Below are 20539 nucleotides of genomic sequence, written 5' to 3'. Positions count from 1 at the left end.
CCTCCCTCCATCCCTCCCAGCCATCCCTCCTACAACGTCTCCAAAAAGCTCTCTTCAATTTTGGGTTTTATAGGGAGGTCTTCTGGTGAGGAATGTGTTGATCAGCACAGCCGAATGTGGGAGAGTCACTCACGCACAACACCCACGGGTTCATGCCCCTGGGAGATCCACCCAGGCATAACACCCATCGGTCTATGCCCCTGGGAGAGCCATCACTGTGTCTATTGGTTGTCTATTGATATACCTCTCAAAACTCATTATTTTCATACGCTCTACTCTTAGGGTTACCTTAACTTCGACTTTCGTATCTTAATTGGTTAAAGACGTACTCTAAACAGCTTAGTTTAGTCTAATTTGTGCGTGCTACTAATTATCGAGCATGTCGCGATCATGTCCCATCAGTTCTGCCAGGTTGGTGAAAAAGAGATCCATTTGTCTCATTCTTTCCCTTCCAGACCTCTGAGTTTGGCATTAAATACCTCACGATTCAGATTCAGACTTGAAAGTTTGTCAGCTTCACATACGCTGCTGATGTTAGTCAATTGTTGTGTGCCTCCGGAGGATTGGGATTGTGTCCACAATTAGATCTTTTACATTTTCTGACTCCTGAAAGAGTCAGTGTACTGGCCTAGAAGTGCCCACTCGCTCCTGTCTCTATTCTTAATACCTTGCATACACTTGGGTTGAAGTCTAGCAGCCATCTCTTAGAACAGTCGAGCAGCTAGTTCTCTTTAACAATCGGGCAACATCTGCCACATTCAATAAACGCCTTTGTTTAGGTCGTTAACACAGAGTAGGGTTAGAGTACTGATTCTAACTGTACCCTAATTGTCTTCTAGATTTGCTTAAAATGCTGGTTTCTTGAGTTTCCAGAAACCAACATTTAAATTTTTTTCTGGAAACTTGTTTAAAGAAATCACACAAATAAAGGTTTCTTGACATTGTAAAGATAAGGGGATACTGCTCACTCTCACCTGGCGCCAGTGAGCCTAGCTCTCACACCCTCACCTGGAGCCAGTGAGCCTAGCTCTCACACCCTCACCTGGCGCCAGTGAGCCTAGCTCTCACACCCTCACCTGGCGCCAGTGAGCCTAGCTCTCACACCCTCACCTGGCGCCAGTGAGCCTAGCTCTCACACCCTCACCTGGCGCCAGTGAGCCTAGCTCTCACACCCTCACCTGGCGCCAGTGAGCCTAGCTCTCACACCCTCACCTGGCGCCAGTGAGCCTAGCTCTCACACCCTCACCTGGCGCCAGTGAGACCAGCCCTCACACCCTCACCTGGCGCCAGTGAGACCAGCTCTCACTCCCTCACCTGGCGCCAGTGAGCCTAGCTCTCACACCCTCACCTGGCGCCAGTGAGCCTAGCCCTCACACCCTCACCTGGAATATGTAAACACATCTATTCATCTCCCATTTCATTACTTTTTCCCATTCACCTCAACGTCGCCTGGAGTAATAGTGCCTTGCTGGTCTCCCGGGCTATTCCCACCCCTCCCATGTAGTAACCATGGGAGAGGAGGAGGTGGTGGGAGGCTGAACGTGGGAGCCTCAATGTTTATGGGATCCAATGCTTCTGTGTGTCCATCAACTGAACCCTTCGTCAGGCCAGACCTGAGGTGTAGATTTAGACCACCACTACTACCACTACAACCACTACCACCACCACCACTACCACCACTACCACCACCACCACTACCAACACCACCACTACCACCACTACCACCACCACCACCACCACCACCACCACCACCACCACTACAACCACCACCACTACCACCACTACCAACACCACCACTACAACCACTACCAACACCACCACTACAACCACCACTCCCACCAACACCACCACCACCACCACCACCACTACAACCACCACCACTACCACCACTACCAACACCACCACTACAACCACCACTCCCACCAACACCACCACCACCACCACCACTACCACCACTACAACCACCACCACTACCACCACTACCACCACCACCACTACAACCACCACCACTACCACCACCACCACCACCACCACCACTACAACCACCACCACTACCACCACTACCAACACCACCACCACCACCACCACCACCACTACAACCACCACCACTACCACCACTACCAACACCACCACTACAACCACCACTCCCACCAACACCACCACTACCACCTCCACCAACAACACCGAAGCCACTATAAGAAAGTTAAATATAAAATGCTTTACCTGCGGCCTATAAATTAGGCCGTTCTAACAGGCTAAATGGTAGTTTATGTTGCAAACTCTTTCTGGTTTGATAATTTCTCCGCCTTATGAATTCAAACTTTTAGAACTAAGTTTGTTTTTTGGGTAAATTCCTTTGAGGTTAAAATTCTTGAAATATATCTGCGCTTTAGGACAACAAAAACACTTTTGTGCTTGGTGCAGTGCACAGAAAATTGTGGTATAGATGAATGAATATCTTAGAGAGAGAGAGAGAGAGAGAGAGAGAGAGAGAGAGAGAGAGAGAGAGAGAGAGAGAGAGAGAGAGAGAGAGAGAGAGAGAGAGAGAGAGAGAGAGAGAGAGAGAGAGAGAGAGAGAGAGAGAGAGAGAGAGCGTCTCAGCCGACAAATGAGGTGCAATAAATTAGAAGAATCCGCAGACAATGAGTCATTATTCAAATATCTGAGTCTTAGATGAGGTTAAGTGCCCTCAAGGCCTCAGCCCTACTTATTGAGGTCGGCTTGACAAGCTCTTCTTGTGGCCTCATACCACTTAGAGGTAAGTTTTACAATACAGTGGTTTCCCACATCCCTCTGGTCTTGCCTCATCTGTGTCACCAGCTTCCACCCGTGTCCTCTGGTCCTGCCTCATCTGTGTCTCCAGCTTCCACCCGTGTCCTCTGGTCCTGCCTCATCTGTGTCTCCAGCTTCCACCCGTGTCCTCTGGTCCTGCCTCATCTGTGTCTCCAGCTTCCACCCGTGTCCTCTGGTCCTGCCTCATCTGTGTCTCCAGCTTCCACCCGTGTCCTCTGGTCCTGCCTCATCTGTGTCTCCAGCTTCCACCCGTGTCCTCTGGTCCTGCCTCATCTGTGTCTCCAGCTTCCATCCGTGTCCCCTGATTCTATAATAATTAATTTTGAACATGGCCCCCTTATCTGCTCTTTCATTTCCTCTCAATATCTTGTTCGTTATTACCTTCCATATCTCTTCTGTTCCCTAACGTTGTGAGATTGAGTTTCCTCTCAGCCCCTGGCATCCTGTCCCGTCAGTTCCGGGACCAGTCTTCTCGCATGTTTCTGGACATTTTCTGATTTTTTTAAGCCAGAGACTCTCCAGTTTACCTGAAGCATGTGTTGTAGATGCTGTTTTATTAATATATTCTCAGAGTGTCTGATTTATGGCTGTTAAAATTATATCTTTCTCAAATGTTGTTTTCCTGGAAAGGTCTCATTTTTATTTTTCCAGGAAATATCTCTTTTCTAACCTGTAATGTCTCTAGGGTTGATCAGTCCAGAAACCAGGAGGCCTGGTCGACGACCGGGCCGCGGGGACGCTAAGCCCCGGAAGCACCTCAAGGTAACCTCAAGGGTCCTCATTTTTCCCTGTTCATATCCTCATCACTTTACATTTGCCCGGGTTGAAGTCTTGCAACCATCTTTATAACCAATATTATAAAGGTTTACTTACAGTCTCTCGCATTCATCTTAGCTTTCAGTTTTATTTTTCCACAATAGCTTTCCATCGTCCGTAAATAGTGCAATGAATGATTGCACGACTTCACCCGGGTCCTGCACATGCAGCACACTCGGCCATTGTACTGATCCCCTCAATATCTCTCTCCGTCACCCTCTGTTTCCCACCCTAGAGGTATCCCTCCGCCCACCAGCCTTTCAGTTAAACCAGCTTTGTTCTCCAGTTTGTATAGGAGTCCTTTATTCACGACGGTATCAAAGGCTTTCTTGCATTCAAGGAATAAATACTTGGTCCATATATATGTATATATATATATATATATATATATATATATATATATATATATATATATATATATATATATATATATATATATAAGGTAAGGTAAGGCAGTCAGCCCTAATACGCTGTCATTAAGGCTCATTTTGGCACCTCTCTTGATGATGGTCAGTGACCCCCCTTTCATGCAGGTCGGAGTTCAATCCCTGACCGTCCACAAGTGGTGGGGCACCATTCCTCCGCCTTCCCCCCCCCCCCTCGTCCCATCAAAAATCCTTATCCTGACCCCCTTCCAAGTGCTATATAGCCATAATGGCTTAGCGCTTTCTATGCCTTATGACAATGGCTTATGCCTAAGCCATAGTCATAATGGCTTAGCGCTTTCCCCTGATCATTCGTTCCTTCCTTGACCCCCAGCAACGGCTTACCACACAACAGAGGCAAAGGTCAAAGGTCACAGGTGACAAATTGGGCAGGTAATACAAAAAAATAAAGCCGTTCCTAAAATCCATTAATTAATACACTAGAAGAGGAAGCGGCCCAATTCCAACCAATTTCCTCACTTGCTTGAGTTCCATAATATTCGAGAAGCTTCCCCAGCTCAGCATATTCACAATGTAATTACGGTCTCAACTAATTACCCTCCTGAATCAGCGGATTCGGAGGCGTGAATCAGCGGATTCGGACGCGTGGACAAAAGCTTTGGAGAAACGCACAAACCTAGACCAATTAAAACAGGGGAGGAAAAAAGGTAGAATTACTACATATAACTTGCTAGGAAATTATTGAACGGAAGAAAGACAAAATCACTAATGTTCAACAGTTTCTCTCCTCTCTCTCACCATGTTTCTCTCCTCTCTCACCATGTTTCTCTCCTCTCTCACCATGTTTCTCTCCTCTCTCTCACCATGTTTCTCTCCTCTCTCTCACCATGTTTCTCTCTCCTCTCTCTCACCATGTTTCTCTCCTCTCTCACCATGTTTCTCTCCTCTCTCACCATGTTTCTCTCCTCTCTCTCACCATGTTTCTCTCCTCTCTCTCACCATGTTTCTCTCTCCTCTCTCTCACCATGTTTCTCTCCTCTCTCACCATGTTTCTCTCCTCTCTCTCACCATGTTTCTCTCCTCTCTCTCACCATGTTTCTCTCCTCTCTCTCACCATGTTTCTCTCTCCTCTCTCTCACCATGTTTCTCTCCTCTCTCACCATGTTTCTCTCTCCTCTCTCTCACCATGTTTCTCTCCTCTCTCTCACCATGTTTCTCTCCTCTCTCTCACCATGTTTCTCTCCTCTCTCTCACCATGTTTCTCTCCTCTCTCTCACCATGTTTCTCTCTCCTCTCTCTCACCATGTTTCTCTCCTCTCTCTCACCATGTTTCTCTCCTCTCTCTCACCATGTTTCTCTCTCCTCTCTCTCACCATGTTTCTCTCTCCTCTCTCTCACCATGTTTCTCTCTCCTCTCTCTCACCATGTTTCTCTCTCCTCTCTCTCACCATGTTTCTCTCCTCTCTCTCACTACGTTTCTCTCCTCTCTCTTACCATGTTTCTCTCCTCTCTCTTACCATGTTTCTCTCCTCTCTCTCACCATGTTTCTCTCCTCTCTCTCACCATGTTTCTCTCCTCTCTCTCACCATGTTTCTCTCCTCTCTTAGCATGTTTCTCTCCTCTCTCTCACCATGTTTCTCTCCTCTCTCACCATGTTTCTCTCTCCTCTCTCACCATGTTTCTCTCTCCTCTCTCTCACCATGTTTCTCTCCTCTCTCTCACCATGTTTCTCTCCTCTCTCTCACCATGTTTCTCTCTCCTCTCTCTCACCATGTTTCTCTCCTCTCTCTCACCATGTTTCTCTCCTCTCTCTCACCATGTTTCTCTCCTCTCTTAGCATGTTTCTCTCCTCTCTCTCACCATGTTTCTCTCCTCTCTCTCACCATGTTTCTCTCTCCTCTCTTTCACCATGTTTCTCTCCTCTCTCTCACCATGTTTCTCTCCTCTCTCACCATGTTTCTCTCCTCTCTCTCACCATGTTTCTCTCTCCTCTCTTTCACCATGTTTCTCTCCTCTCTCTCACCATGTTTCTCTCCTCTCTTAGCATGTGTCTCTCCTCTCTCACCATGTTTCTCTCCTCTCTCTCACCATGTTTCTCTCCTCTCTTAGCATGTTTCTCTCCTCTCTCTCACCATGTTTCTCTCCTCTCTCTCACCATGTTTCTCTCCTCTCTCTCACCATGTTTCTCTCCTCTCTTAGCATGTTTCTCTCCTCTCTCTCACCATGTTTCTCTCCTCTCTTACCATGTTTCTCTTCTCTCTTACCATGTTTCTCTCTCCTCTCTCTCACCATGTTTCTCTCCTCTCTCTCACCATGTTTCTCTCTCCTCTCTCTCACCATGTTTCTCTCCTCTCTCTCACCATGTTTCTCTCCTCTCTCTCACCATGTTTCTCTCTCCTCTCTCTCACCATGTTTCTCTCCTCTCTCTCACCTCGTTTATCTCCTGCTTCTTTTTTCACCCCTACTTCGCGTCTCTTCTCCTACTTCTCACACAACAGGAGCGTGGGAAGTAACAGGAGTTCACTGATCAAATAACGGCATTGTTGTCTGTTTACTAACGCTCCTCCTCTCTCTCCTTCACGTCTTCCCTACCTCCCTCTCCCTCTCTCTCCTTCCCTCCCTCTCCTTCCCTCACCGGCAGTGTGAGTGTGTGAGGGGAAGTGTCCCTCACCGCCCTGCCTCATGACAGATGCCTCCAGCGATCACCTGGGTCTCCGAGGGGAATGTTTACTGTGCGCATTTGTGCTGCTGTTGGAGGGACGTTCACCCTCCTGTTGCCAGGTCCCCGTCTTGCTCCCTTGCTGTGACGGTGTGTGTGTGTGTGAGGTGTGTGGTGTGAGGTGTGTGGTGTGTGGGTGTGTGTGTGTGGTGTGTGGTGTGTGGGTGTGGTGTGTGGTGTGTGGTGTGTGTGTGTGTGTGTGTGTGTGTGTGTGTGTGTGTGTGTGTGTGTGTGTGTGTGTGTGTGTGTGTGTGTGTGGTGTGTGTGTGTGTGTGGGTGTAGTGTGGGGGTTGTCACCTATTTCCACAGGTTATTTACAAGCCTTCAGCACCCTGGCGGAGACAAAAATCAGTGTAGCGAGGTGTTGTATCTCCGAGCTGACGACTAATCCATAAAGAGCAGCTTAGGAGAGGCTTAGTGGAGGGAGGGGGGGATAGGGAGGGAGGGAGGGAGGGAGGGAGAGAGGGAGGGAATGAGTTAGAGAAAAAAAAGAAAAACGAGGAGGGAAGGAAGATATAGATGTACCGAGGGCCGCATTATTATATATACCAGCATGAGTGATAGTGTTGTGCAGCTGTCTGTGTCTGTCAGCGTCTGTCTGTCTGTCAGTCTGTCTGTCTGTCTGTGTCTGTCAGCGTCTGTCTGTCTGTCTGTCTGTCCGTCTGTCTGCGCTCATTCCCTCTTCATCCTCGTTCCAAAGCCAGTAAACTCTGATGCCACCTTCCTCCTCCCATTCTGCCTGTCCTCGTTCAGGGAAAAAAGGTACCTCTTCCTGTCGCTCTTCCGGACCCTCCCACCGCCCTTCTGTGGTCAGCCACGGAGCCCTGGACCTGAGCAGACCTGAGCAGACCTCAGCAGACCTCAGCAGAATCTGTACTGGAGTCCGCTGCGAGGACTCGTCACGATAGCTGACAGGAGAACCTCACTTGCTCCTACGTAGGCTCTCTCTGTCTCTCTCCCTCTCTCTCTCTCTCTCTGTCTCTCTCTCTCTCTCTCTCTCTCTCTCTCTCTCTCTCTCTCTCTCTCTTGTGTATCTCGCTCTTTTCAAGTCTGTTATATTTTATTGTCTTCAAAACTTTCTTTTCTTGTCATCGTCGGCTCATTCAGAGAAGTTTGCCTCTTCTTGGGTCTTTATTGATGTTCCTGCTCACACGTACACATCACCAGCCTCACTGACAGACAGACAGACAGACAGGCAGACAGACAGACAGGCAGACAGACAAACAGACAGGCAGATAGATAGACAGGCAGACAGACAGACAGATGGTGACTGGTTATTCGTGCAAAACGAGGCTTTTTGAAAATGTTGTTGTCTTGCCTATATATTGAGATCATTGGGGGCTGACAGCCCCTCAAGTGGGCATATAAAGGCACAGTATCTCTTCCAATTGGTTTCACTTACTGTTGCAAGAGTTCTTCATGAACATGTTCTCCATGAAATCCCTATAACGTGCTCTATCAATACTGCAATGTATCAGCACCTGTAATGGTGCAATTGTGTGTGGCACTGAACATGGCCACTTACATTAGTATTACTTAAGGAGGCAAGAGAGAAGCTCGGTTAGGTCGTTAAGGTCGTTAAGGGTACACTAACTGATCTAGATTTCTACTTCCTTGTATATCTGAAGCGAAAACAAAGGTTGCATTTACAGGCCTGTTTTTCCTCCCAAAACATGGAATCGTCTTCGAAATGTTGACCACCTTTGGAGAAATTCAAAGCAACAGAAATCTTGAAAAGTATGAGACGCAGAAGCAGCACACTCAAAAGCAGCAAAAACAGCAGCAGCAGCAGCAGCAGCAGCAGGAACAGTAGGGAAAGGGAGGCGGCAGTTCCAGAAACAAGGGTTATGAATTAACATACTGGGAAAGCTACCTACTGGAATTTCACGCATAAACTTTCCACAGAGAATAACGTTTCTATGAAGACACACGTCGATCAGATGGTTAACAACAGTCGCCTTCGGACAGCACCTGACATCATTAGACATCACAACCCTTGTCCGGACAGCACCTGACATCATTAGACATCACAACCCTTGCCCGGACAGCACCTGACATCATTAGACATCACAACCCTTGCCCGGACAGCACCTGACATCATTAGACATCACAACCCTTGTCCGGACAGCACCTGACATCATTAGACATCACAACCCTTGTCCGGACAGCACCTGACATCATTAGACATCACAACCCTTGTCCGGACAGCACCTGACATCATTAGACATCACAACCCTTGTCCGGACAGCACCTGACATCATTAGACATCACAACCCTTTTCCGGACAGCACCTGACATCATTAGACATCACAACCCTTGTCCGTACAGCACCTGACATTAAGCATGACTAGAGTTGCTTGGCCTCCACAAATAGACTTCCCGCAATGTCTACACCAGACACCACACTGAAGATAGCAAACGACGATGCAGACTAAAGAGGACACCTCTACATAGTAGAGGAGTATGTGCGAGTTGGCATGTAAACTGAACGTCCACTATGATAACAAGAGTGTCAGAGTGTCAGAGTGTCAGAGTGCAAACATAACTTTCCATTGTCACGTGGGACGAGCTTAAAGCTGTCTAGGTCATTTGCTTTCATCTCGGAAGTCAAGCTTGCTTCCTCGCAACAGTCTTGATTGGTGCTGACTTGTAAATTCATTTTGCATCCTCCACTGGCATTGATATGAACGTATGGGTGTGTCACCCAGCCAGTTATCCACTACCACAGTCTGATATATGATCCTATATCAGTCATGTGTGTTATAATGATAACCAATGTCATCCCTTCTCTCTCTCTCTCTCTCTCTCTCTCTCTCTCTCTCTCTCTCTCTCTCTCTCTCTCTCTCTCTCTCTCTCTCTCTCTCTCTCTCTCTCTCTCCCACCCACTCATCCCCCTCTCATCAACTCATCTCCTCGTAGGCACCTTGTGTTCCAACTTCCATAGCCACTCCTTAACTTCTACTGGTAATCACGCTTAAGAACGGTCTTCAATTAAACTAGTTAAACTATTAAACCAACTTGCATGCAGTAAGGACGCAAATCCCTTGCAAGACGTCAGTCAATGCTTATTAGATTTCCCAGAACATCTCACTGGTCCAATTCCCGATTTTGGGCTGTTCGTAATTGTTTATTTTGATCTGGCTGTTGTTTGAGAGAGAGAGAGAGAGAGAGAGAGAGAGAGAGAGAGAGAGAGAGAGAGAGAGAGAGAGAGAGAGAGAGAGAGAGAGAGAGAGAGAGAGAGAGAGAGAGAGAGAGAGAGACTCGGCCACATTGGTCCGCCACAGAGTAGACACCTGTAAATAAACATGAGTGATTTTGGACATTTTCCCTATTATGACTCCTCAATAGCTCGGTCGATAGAGCTTCAGCCTCACACTCACACACACACGTGAGGGTCCACGGTTCGAGCCTCCTAGAGCCCCAGGTGAATGGGGGGATTCATTTATATCATTATTCATCTCGTATTCGTCTGAAGCATCACGAGACTTTCCTCAACTAGATGAATACCATCTACACTTTCCTCTTGTACTGGACGTCTATCATATCATGATGAGTATCGTCATGAATCATGATGATGAGTATCATCATAAATCATCATGATGAGTATCATAGCATAAAACGCCTGGGGCCAGGATTGATCTAGCCCTTAGGAAATCATCATATCTTTATTTAATCATGTCGGGTTTGTCATAGTGATTAAACTGCATTCGAACTTGTAAACTTTACAACCCAAGGTTGTAAAGTTTGTTTACAAGGTTGTTTACAACCCAAGGTTGTTATCAACATCACAGTGCTTCGGAGCTCATCAATTGGTTCATAAATGCAAAGAAAACCGCATATGATTGTTGAAAGATGCACAGGTTTCGTAGGTAATTATAATTATTGATGAATCCATATCCTGGATAATTATATAAACCCGTCCAGCACTTATGAGGTAGTATACATTGAGTATATACATGGATTATATACAGAATATACAGTAATATAACAGGTTAGAATACTATTCTAACCTGTTTTATTAGTTCATACCCCGTTTTCTGTAACATCGTCTCACCGTTCAACGGAGAAAACGGTAATTATATCCCGTTGTCATTAGCTCTTTGGCCAGTCACCAGAGGTCAACAGTTTGTCTGTTAATTTCCCTGTTAATGCCCTTACCAGTTGGCCACGCGATGCCCTAATTTCAGAGATGGACGTTTCAGAGATGAAACCACCTTAATGGCTTCTTTAACAACAGTCAAACCACTCTACACCTCCCCACATACTGACTACAACACATCTTACAGTGTCTGCCTTATATACGCTTGTCTCAAAGATTAAGCCATGCATGTGTAAGTACAAGCCGAGTTAAGGCGAAACCGCGAATGACTCATTAAATCAGCTATGTTTCATTGGATCTGTAAACCCACTTACTTGGACAGTTCAATGTCAGGTGATACACATAAATTAAGTCTCCCAGGTTCCCGTACCATACAGGCTGATGTAAACACAATTAAAAAACCATTTTCCCCGCGTTTCACGACGCTAGATGATGAAAAAACTGTTGAACCAGACCACACACTAGAAATTGAAGGGACGACGACGTTTCGGTCCGTCCTGGACCATTCTCAAGTCTTCTATTCAATTTCTAGTGTGTGGTCTGGTCAACATACTTCAGCCACGTTATTGTGACTCATCGCCTGCATGAAAAAACTGTATTTTTCCACTGATAGATATTTGTGAATTGTATCCGATGTCCAGATCTCATTCACTGGGCCAAGACGGTGCCCAGAAATGGGAAGATTTTCAACTGAGGTGACCTAATTCTTGAGAAGTTCTCCGCTGATCCCAGCTTGGACCTGTAAATCTGGGCTTCAGATAGCTATGCCATGTGGACCCACCCACCCACTCCCCCACTCGCCTTGCGAACGACAAGTTAGTGTGATTTTCTAAATGTTCTGCCATTTGGGAGGTTCTATGTTTTGATTTTCGTCGGTGAAAGAAATGAAGCAATTGGGACAATCCTAAGGTGATGGTACAGGCTTTGTTCGTGAGGATTAACTTGTCTCCTGATTGACTTGCTGCGTGATTGGGATTGGGGTTAGCTGAGACACCATCACTACCACCTCCTAATCGTCCTTCATCATCACCACTACTAATACTACTACTACCACCGCTACTTTTACACTGTAAAAGAGTTTACATTGTAAAAGCACTACACTCACCTTGTGTAGTTCTGAGCTCAATAACTCACTACACTATGTGATTGACAGGTGTCTAACCCTGTCCAAGGAGATCGCAAGATACTGCCTACTATACTGGTTAGTGTTATAAATATCTGGTGACTTATGTCATAGGAAATATACTAAAAACAAAATACTGCTACCCAACATTTCTTGATCATCAAATCTAATACTACAAGTCCATAATCAACTACACACCCCCCTCCCCCCCACAACCACCACTACACCCCCCCCACAACCACAACCACCACTACACCCCCCACAACCACCACTACACACCCCCCTCCCCCCCACTACACACCCCCCTCCACCCCACAACCACCACTACACACACCCCTCCACCCCACAACCACCACTACACACCCCCCTCTCCCCCACAACAACCACTACACACCCCCCTCCCCCCAACAACCACCACTACACACCCCCTCCCCCCCACAACCACCAATACACAACCACCCCCACCAACTACCACTACACCCCCCCACAACAACCATCATCTCTCAACCACCACAGAGAAACATTCGTCCCCAACAGCCTGCTAATTACCCACATCAAGACGGCACCATCGTAACTCCTCTTCCTCTCGGCTGACAGCGAGAATCAGACGTAATTAAGCTAAGCAGCTTTTAAACGCCAGACTTATCTCTCCAGTCTAAGACTTTCACTAAGACAGCCACCAAATAGAGTCCAAATCTGACGTTGAAGGAGACCAACATTAAGTCCAAATCTGACGTTGAAGGAGACCAACATTATAAGACCATTCTCAAAAGGACAGATTATCTTAGATTATTAAAATGTTCAGTTGGTATTCGCATAATGTGTTTAAACGTCGGTAAAATTTTATATATATATTTAGCCGGTCGGTCGAGCTGACAGCACGCTGGACTTGTGATCCTGTGGTCCCGGGGTCGATCCCCGGCGCCGGCGAGAAACAATGGGTAGAGTTTCTTTTCACCCTATGCCCCTGTTATCTAGCAGTAAAATAGGTACCTGGGTGTTAGTCAGATGTCACGGGCTGCTTCCTAGGGGTGGAGGCCTAGTCGAGGACCGGGCCGCGGGGACACTAAAGCCCCGAAATCATCTCAAGATAACCACAAGATAAGATAGCGTGTTGAAGAGGTAAGAGTTTGAGCGTTTATGATATTGAATGTTATGGTGACTGTTCTCTTGGATAAGCTGCCCAATCGGTTAATTATCCAACGGCTGGACAAGGTAAGGTTATCTTGAGGATATCTTGAGATGATTTCGGGGCTTAGCGTCCCCGCGGCCCGGTCCTCGACCAGGCCTCCTTTTTGTTACATACCCCCCCCTAGGAAGCAGCCCGTAGCAGCTGTCTAACTCCCAGGTACCTATTTTACTGCTTGGTAAACAGGGGCACCAGAGTGACAGAAACTCTGCCTATTTGTTTCCGCCTCCACCGGGGATCGAACCCGGAATCTTAGGACTACTAATCCTAGGCGCTGTCCACTCAGCCGTCAGGCCCTCTCAGACCCTAGGGAAGTATTGGAGAAGAGCCTACTCTATAGTCTTGACCTGTAATGGTTGGGCTGGCTCAGTACCTCGAAGCCTTCAACACCGGAGATATGTTACCCAACTGGCTCAATTTCCTAGACGACCAGAAGTCAGCAGCTACAACACAAGGCGCTCAGGTATCATCGACTCACTCAGGTATCAAGGCGCTCAGGTATCATCGACTCACTCAGGTATCAAGGCGCTCAGGTATCATCGACTCACTCAGGTATCAAGGCGCTCAGGTATCATCGACTCACTCAGGTATCAAGGCGCTCAGGTATCATCGGCGCTCAGGTATCATCGTATCATCGATATTAGCTGTATCATTCTTTTGTATCATTCTGCAGTGATGTTCTCAAGAACATCACTGCGTCAGCGATCATTTAGTCCTCCGCTAACTAGCACTTTTAAACAAGTTCTGTCTCCAAGTTGATAATCAGAAAATCAAGTTAAGAGACCCTATAAAGGCTTTGGTACACAGTTATGTGTACTTATCAAGCTTCCTCCTGTACCCAACACGACTACACATTATCAATAAATAAACATTATATACATATATATATATATATATATATATATATATATATATATATATATATATATATATATATATATATATATATATATATATATATATAATAATCTCATAAATGTCTAGAATGTAGAATTGAATAATCAGGGGAAAGCGCGAAGTCATTACGACTATATAGCACTTGCAAGGGATCAGGATAAGGATTTGGGATGGGACGGGGGAGGAGGAGGAGGAGGAATGATGCCCAACCACTTGGATTATCGGGGATTGAACGCCGACCTGCATGAAGCGAGACTGTCGCTCTACCGTCCACCCCAAGTGGTTGATCTCTACAGATAGGCTTCAAATGAGCTGATACAAGATAAAATCACATCACTATTATTCATTTAAGAGCATGAATGCTGTTCCTATTAAAGCCTAAACTTAGTTAAACCAAAGACCGACTCGGTATTCAGGAGGAACTAGATAATCGAGCCCAAGCGACAACGGTGCCCACCACTGGCGCCTTGAGGAAGGCGACTCAGACTTAATTAGCACACCACCTCACCTTAATTACCTGATGCTCCTCGGCTGGCTAGTGTGGCTGGAGGATAAGTGAGAGAGAGAGAGAGAGAGAGAGAGAGAGAGAGAGAGAGAGAGAGAGAGAGAGAGAGAGAGAGAGAGAGAGAGAGAGAGAGAGAGAGAGAGAGAGAGAGAGAGAGACTTACGCAGTCTAGAGAGTAATGAGAGAAGACATATTATAGTGACAGTAGTTCACTATATTATATCACTTTATGATCCCTCCAATGGGATTATATATATATATATATATATATATATATATATATATATATATATATATATATATAGGGTGTGTGTGTGTGTGTGTGTGTGTGTGTGTGTGTGTGTGTGTGTGTGTGTGTGTGTGTGTGTGTGTGTGTGTGTGTGTGTGTGTGTGTGTTTGCCACCACTGCGTAACATATTACTAAACCGACTATGGAAAAACAATATCAAATATTATATATATATTGTTTACTAATTTGCAGCTAGTTGACACACTGGCTCATGACCTTGTCTACACACAAACACAAACTGTTATCAACTAATTTAAGTATATCACTAAATATTGTCAATGAAAAAAAAATCCCCCAACATTAAACCAGATATTAAATGGTAAAATATTTCAATCCTAATATTTATTGTTTTAATTGTATTCGTTAATGGGAATGGGATTTTTTTTTGTATTAATATATCAATGCAAGTTCAAAAATGTTCTTTTTATATATAGTATTAATATTCGAACACCTGGGCTGAAAGTGAGGTACATATATGCAAAACCGAACAGCAGAACAGAGCAAAACAGCCGTGTAGATTACTGAATTGTTTCCAGCGTAGGTTAGACAGACGTATGAGATTGAGTGTATATAAATAGGATTTGCTTCGTATAGGGGAATAAGTCCTCTACGGGTTCCTGTTAGGTATATATATATATATAAATATATATATGCAATTGACGATCACAAAACACTGATCATTTTATGCGGAAAATCCACAGAGAAATATGAAATGAGGTGAACGTTTCGGCTTTGTTAAAGCCTTTGTCAACACCAGACTGACTAAGGAGAAGGGAGAAGGGCCTATATATCCTCCCCTTCTCCCTTCTCCTTAGTCAGTCTGGTGTTGACAAAGGCTTTAACAAAGCCGAAACGTTCACCTCATTTCATATTTCTCTGTGGATTTTCCGCATATATATATATATATATATATATATATATATATATATATATATATATATATATATATATATATATATATATATATATATATATATATATATATATCAGTGCAAGCTGAGAAGAGTTAACAAGTACTAATGATAATTAAACACAAGATTAAGCAGTAATTAAGCTATGAACTACATGCGCTTGTGTTGACAATTACTCATCAGTGTATCACAAACTGTGCGTTTAAGATGAGTTTTCGTAAAGGCTCGTCCCAGGCACAGTGACTGATCTTAAACATAAAGAATCTCATTAAAAACTTCTTATTTTAAATTTGTTCTTCCCTACAACTGTTCTTCTGTAACGAATACGCACAATCAATGTCATTAACCCAGTTTTAAATCCTAAACATCTTCCTCAAAGTAATTTCATCATTCAAATATTAATTTAAATGTTCTTCAACTTGAGTTTCAGAGTCGTGAAGACACGAGAACTTCCGGCCAAGCGAGAGCCAAACTAGCGATGCAGGTGAAAGAGGGATCTCTTATCTTGAGGTTATTATTGAGATGATTTCGGGGCTTTTAGTGTCCCCGCGGCCCGGTCCTCGACCAGGCCTCCACCCCCAGGAAGCAGCCCGTGACAGCTGACTAACTCACAGGTACCTATTTACTGCTAGGTAACAGGGGCATTCAGGGTGAAAGAAACTTTGCCCATTTGTTTCTGCCTCGTACGGGAATCGAACCCGCGCCACAGAATTACGAGTCCTGCGCGCTATCCACCAGGCTACGAGGCCCCTAGAGGATGAAGAGGGGAGACGGGAGAGAGTGTGTGATGTAGGAGGGGAGACAATGGGAAGGGCTGGCGGTGGGAGGGAAGACCATAGGAAGGGGTAAGAAAGTGGAAAGGACTAGCAGTGGGAGGGAGGACCGTCGAGCCTCGAACCTCGTACTTGTGGCGGCAATGAGACCTGAAACACCACCGCCGGCCTCCTCCCCCCCCCCTCTAGTCACACCGGATATTAGGTGCTCGAACTACGACCCATTTGACAGTTATTTTGGCTAGTTACAGCTCACCAGGCGACGCTCTGCTGCCTGTTACACTCGATGACTAAGGTCTAACGACCCGGTGGACGACCACGGCATCTTTACTGGCCTTGTTAGTGTCTTGTTTACGTAGGGTGGAAGGTGCCAGCAGACCTTGGTGGTCAGGTGGTGGTTGTGGTGGTGGTGGTCAGGTGGTGGTCAGGTGGTGGTTGTGGTAGTGGTTGTGGTGGTGGTTGTGGTGGTTGTGGTGGTTGTGGTGGTTGTGGTGGTTGTGGTGGTGGTTAGTGGTGGGGGTCAGGTGGTGGTTGTGGTGGTGGTGGTTGTGGTGGTGGTGGTGAGGAGGAGAACGAATCATCTCGTGGATTGGAAGACAGAAGAGAGGACTGACGACATTCAAAAGACGCACTCTTGCGTCCTCCACAAGACGCACTCTTGCGTCCTCAACAAGACGTACTCTTGCGTCCTCCACAAGACGCACTCTTGCGTCCTCCACAAGACGCACTCTTGCGTCAAGGGCCAAAACATTTCCCCAAGACGGTCTTCACTTACCCATAACTCCTATTGCCTGGGACAGGAAGCCTGCGCCTAGGCATATCGAGTGGCGCTCACTGGCCCCTGTCCTCCCCCCCCCTTCACACACGTGTCCAGGACATGTATGGCCCTTGGCACTCGTTCAGAGCCACAATACTAAAGATGCACTCGGTGAGAAATGTGACCACTGACACAATCACTAACAATCATATATTTCCATACCCCGAAGTTACCAAAAAAAATCTAATCTAAAAACTTCGTTATTAAATGATAATTTATACATTAATACATCGCACATGCAGGGTAATTAAGGAACTACAGCTCCCGGGGGGGAGGGGGGAGGGGGGGAGGGGGGGGAGGGGGGGGGGAGTTGTTTAGGGATAAAATTATGCTTGAACTAAGTGATGCAAATGACGTCCACTGACAGCTATGAATAGGTGATGACAGGTGTATGTGTCCAGAGTCACATATTAATCCATTATTTATTACACGTCACACTATAAATTCATAGTGTTAATTACAACATATTTGTAAATTATATCATAATCTAGAGTTGAAACGCGAATTCGCGAAAAGCCATTAACGTTCAAAGTGTTCAGTAATAGTTATATATTTATGTAGAATGGCATATTCAGAGCTCAAATTCGAATGTGTTAAGTTATATGACATATTTACACTTCCAGAACATCGTTAATAAATATAATGAAATGTGATGTGTCTGGAATAAATAGGAGAATTCCATATATTGTATTGACGGTAATGTGTGTGTGTGTGTGTGTGTGTGTGTGTGTGTGTGTGTGTGTGTGTGTGTGTGTGTGTGTGTGTGTGTGTGTGGACGGTAGTGAGGTATAATGTATCATAAGTCCTTTATGATATAGACACACACACACACACACACACACACACACACACGCACACACACACACACACACACACGCACGCGCGGGTGTGTGCATGCTTGTGCGGTGCGAGAGCGGGCGTGAGCGCGCACACAAACCTTCAACTCTATCATAAAACTGATCAATCCTACTTCGGCAGCTCCTTTCCAGGAAGTCTTCCTCTCTCAGAACTTTTTAAACTTCACTTCACTAATGTCTCTGAGAGTGATCTCCTCACACACACACACATTCTCTCTCTCTCTCTCTCTCTCTCTCTCTCTCTCTCTCTCTCTCTCTCTCTCTCTCTCTCTCTCTCTCTCTTCTCTCTCTCTCTCTCTCTCTCTCTCTCTCTCTCTCTCTCTCTCTCTCTCTCTCTCTCCCATATGCACAAGAATGCACTGTTTGCTAAATAATCGGAGCAGAAAGACTGTCTTGGTCTACTTTCTGCAAGCAATTGGCACGAGAAATGTATCGTTTATGTGTGAATGTTGGACTCCTTTACCTGAGGATGTCCCGTGTTGTAGGTAAGAACAATGTGAGTGGCCAAGGTCTACCTGGTCGAGGCTGAGGGTTTCTTACTCGTCTTCACCTGTCAAGAAGAGACTCACCTTCCTCTGTGGTGATGAAAAAGATGTTTGTGTGTGTGTGTGTGTGTGTGTGTGTGTGTGTGTGTGTGTGTGTGTGTGTGTGTGTGTGTGTGTGTGTGTGTGTGTGTGTGTGTGTGTGTGTGTGTCTTAACTTGTGCAGATGATGTGGGCTAACGGCTGGAGCTATTAGAGAGAGAGAGAGAGAGAGAGAGAGAGAGAGAGAGAGAGAGAGAGAGAGAGAGAGAGAGAGAGAGAGAGAGAGAGAGAGAGAGAGAGAGAGAGAGAGAGAGAGAGAGAGAGAAGCAAAGGGAAAGAAAACAAAGAGGGAGACAGAGAGAGAATAAGAGAGCGAGGCACACATATGCTCTTTCCCTTCATAGTCCAACAACTCATCACCGACATATCTACGAAGAGAAAACTTTCCTTAACAAACTTGAAGTCGACAAAATATCACCATCACCCATCCCTGAGCCTCTCTCTCTCCCTCTCCTCAATAACAGGACCTAAGAGAAACAACCTTGAATCACCTGAGCCAATCACCCACCGGCGCAATTACTCGACAGAGCCGGATAAAGAGGCAGACAAGAACACGATCCCAAGATCCTACCAATTAGCAATAAATGTCTTCTAGCAGGGGGGGGGGGTTGGGGTCGTATGAGGAAGGAACCGTTTGGGCATCTCAGTCAAAACTTCCATTCCACGCCACCTCCACAACGCTACATCAGACTTTACATTTAGTGATTTACAGTGATTTACAGTGATTTACAGTGATTTACAACCACTGAGGGCGGTCGTTTTCCATCGTAAAGGCTTGGGATCATTCCTAAATACGATAGGTTAAGACGATTGTCGCTGGTTATATAAACTACTCACAAACCATAACAACATAACTGGTCTAACTGTTACGTTGGTCAACCAATTAGACCCACCAGCTAGCCCGGAACATCGGTGGTTTAGTGCGACTCAATTGCACCGTAATTTAGTAAGGTGTTGCACAGGTCATTCCTGTGTACCCTCAGTATATTACACCGGCCCACCTGTGGGGTGTCTACACCAGGTGAGAGGCTCGCTAACGGCTCGTTAGAGCGTGGAATTGCTTCACCGAGGCCGGATGTATCGATATGATTGCTTCATGTAGTTAGAAATGATGAGAAAACTTTGTCTCGCATCCTCAGTGTGTGTTGAAGCCAGTTCTCATGCTCGCTTTCTCCTCTTATTCTGTGTCTGTCTGTCTGTCTGCAGATTATGAGGACATGGGACTTCATCTTATAGCGTAATTTCGGGTCTCGGGTGCTCGTTACTGCCCCTCGGAACTGCTTGAAATACCTCAGTATGCTTAACAGGCCTATTGCATATGCCTGTTGTTTAAGCCACTCAATCCAACTAGCAACCAGAGTGATTTGTGTGTGCTAGTCTAATTAAGGACTTCAGTCACACACGCTATTAACGAGTGTGTGAGCCTAGCGTAACTAACAACGAAGTAACGAGTGCCAACCAGCGCTTCCAAGAACCAATTGATAACGAGAGCGAACCAGTTACAAGATAACTGGCGTACGCTGTAAAAATGTTTTGAAATGCTTTCAATCTATGAATATAGGCATGAATGTATACATGTATACATATCTCACTGTGCGGGGGGATGCATTGTGTATTGCACTGGCCTTCACAATACACAAATGCATTGTGTATCTGTTTGTTGTGTTCCATATTGGCAACACTACAAGCAGTGTTGCCCCATTCCAGACGCTTTGCCATCGAGTAGTGAATATCTATGCAACGTATCTCCCTCCCATTTAGCTGTATCTCCCTCCCTGTAT

The sequence above is a fragment of the Procambarus clarkii genome, chromosome 68, assembly GCF_040958095.1.
Source record: "Procambarus clarkii isolate CNS0578487 chromosome 68, FALCON_Pclarkii_2.0, whole genome shotgun sequence".
NCBI classification, from domain to species: domain Eukaryota; kingdom Metazoa; phylum Arthropoda; class Malacostraca; order Decapoda; family Cambaridae; genus Procambarus; species Procambarus clarkii.
The sequence above is the reverse complement of the archived record's forward strand: the minus strand, read 5'-3'. Positions refer to the sequence as shown.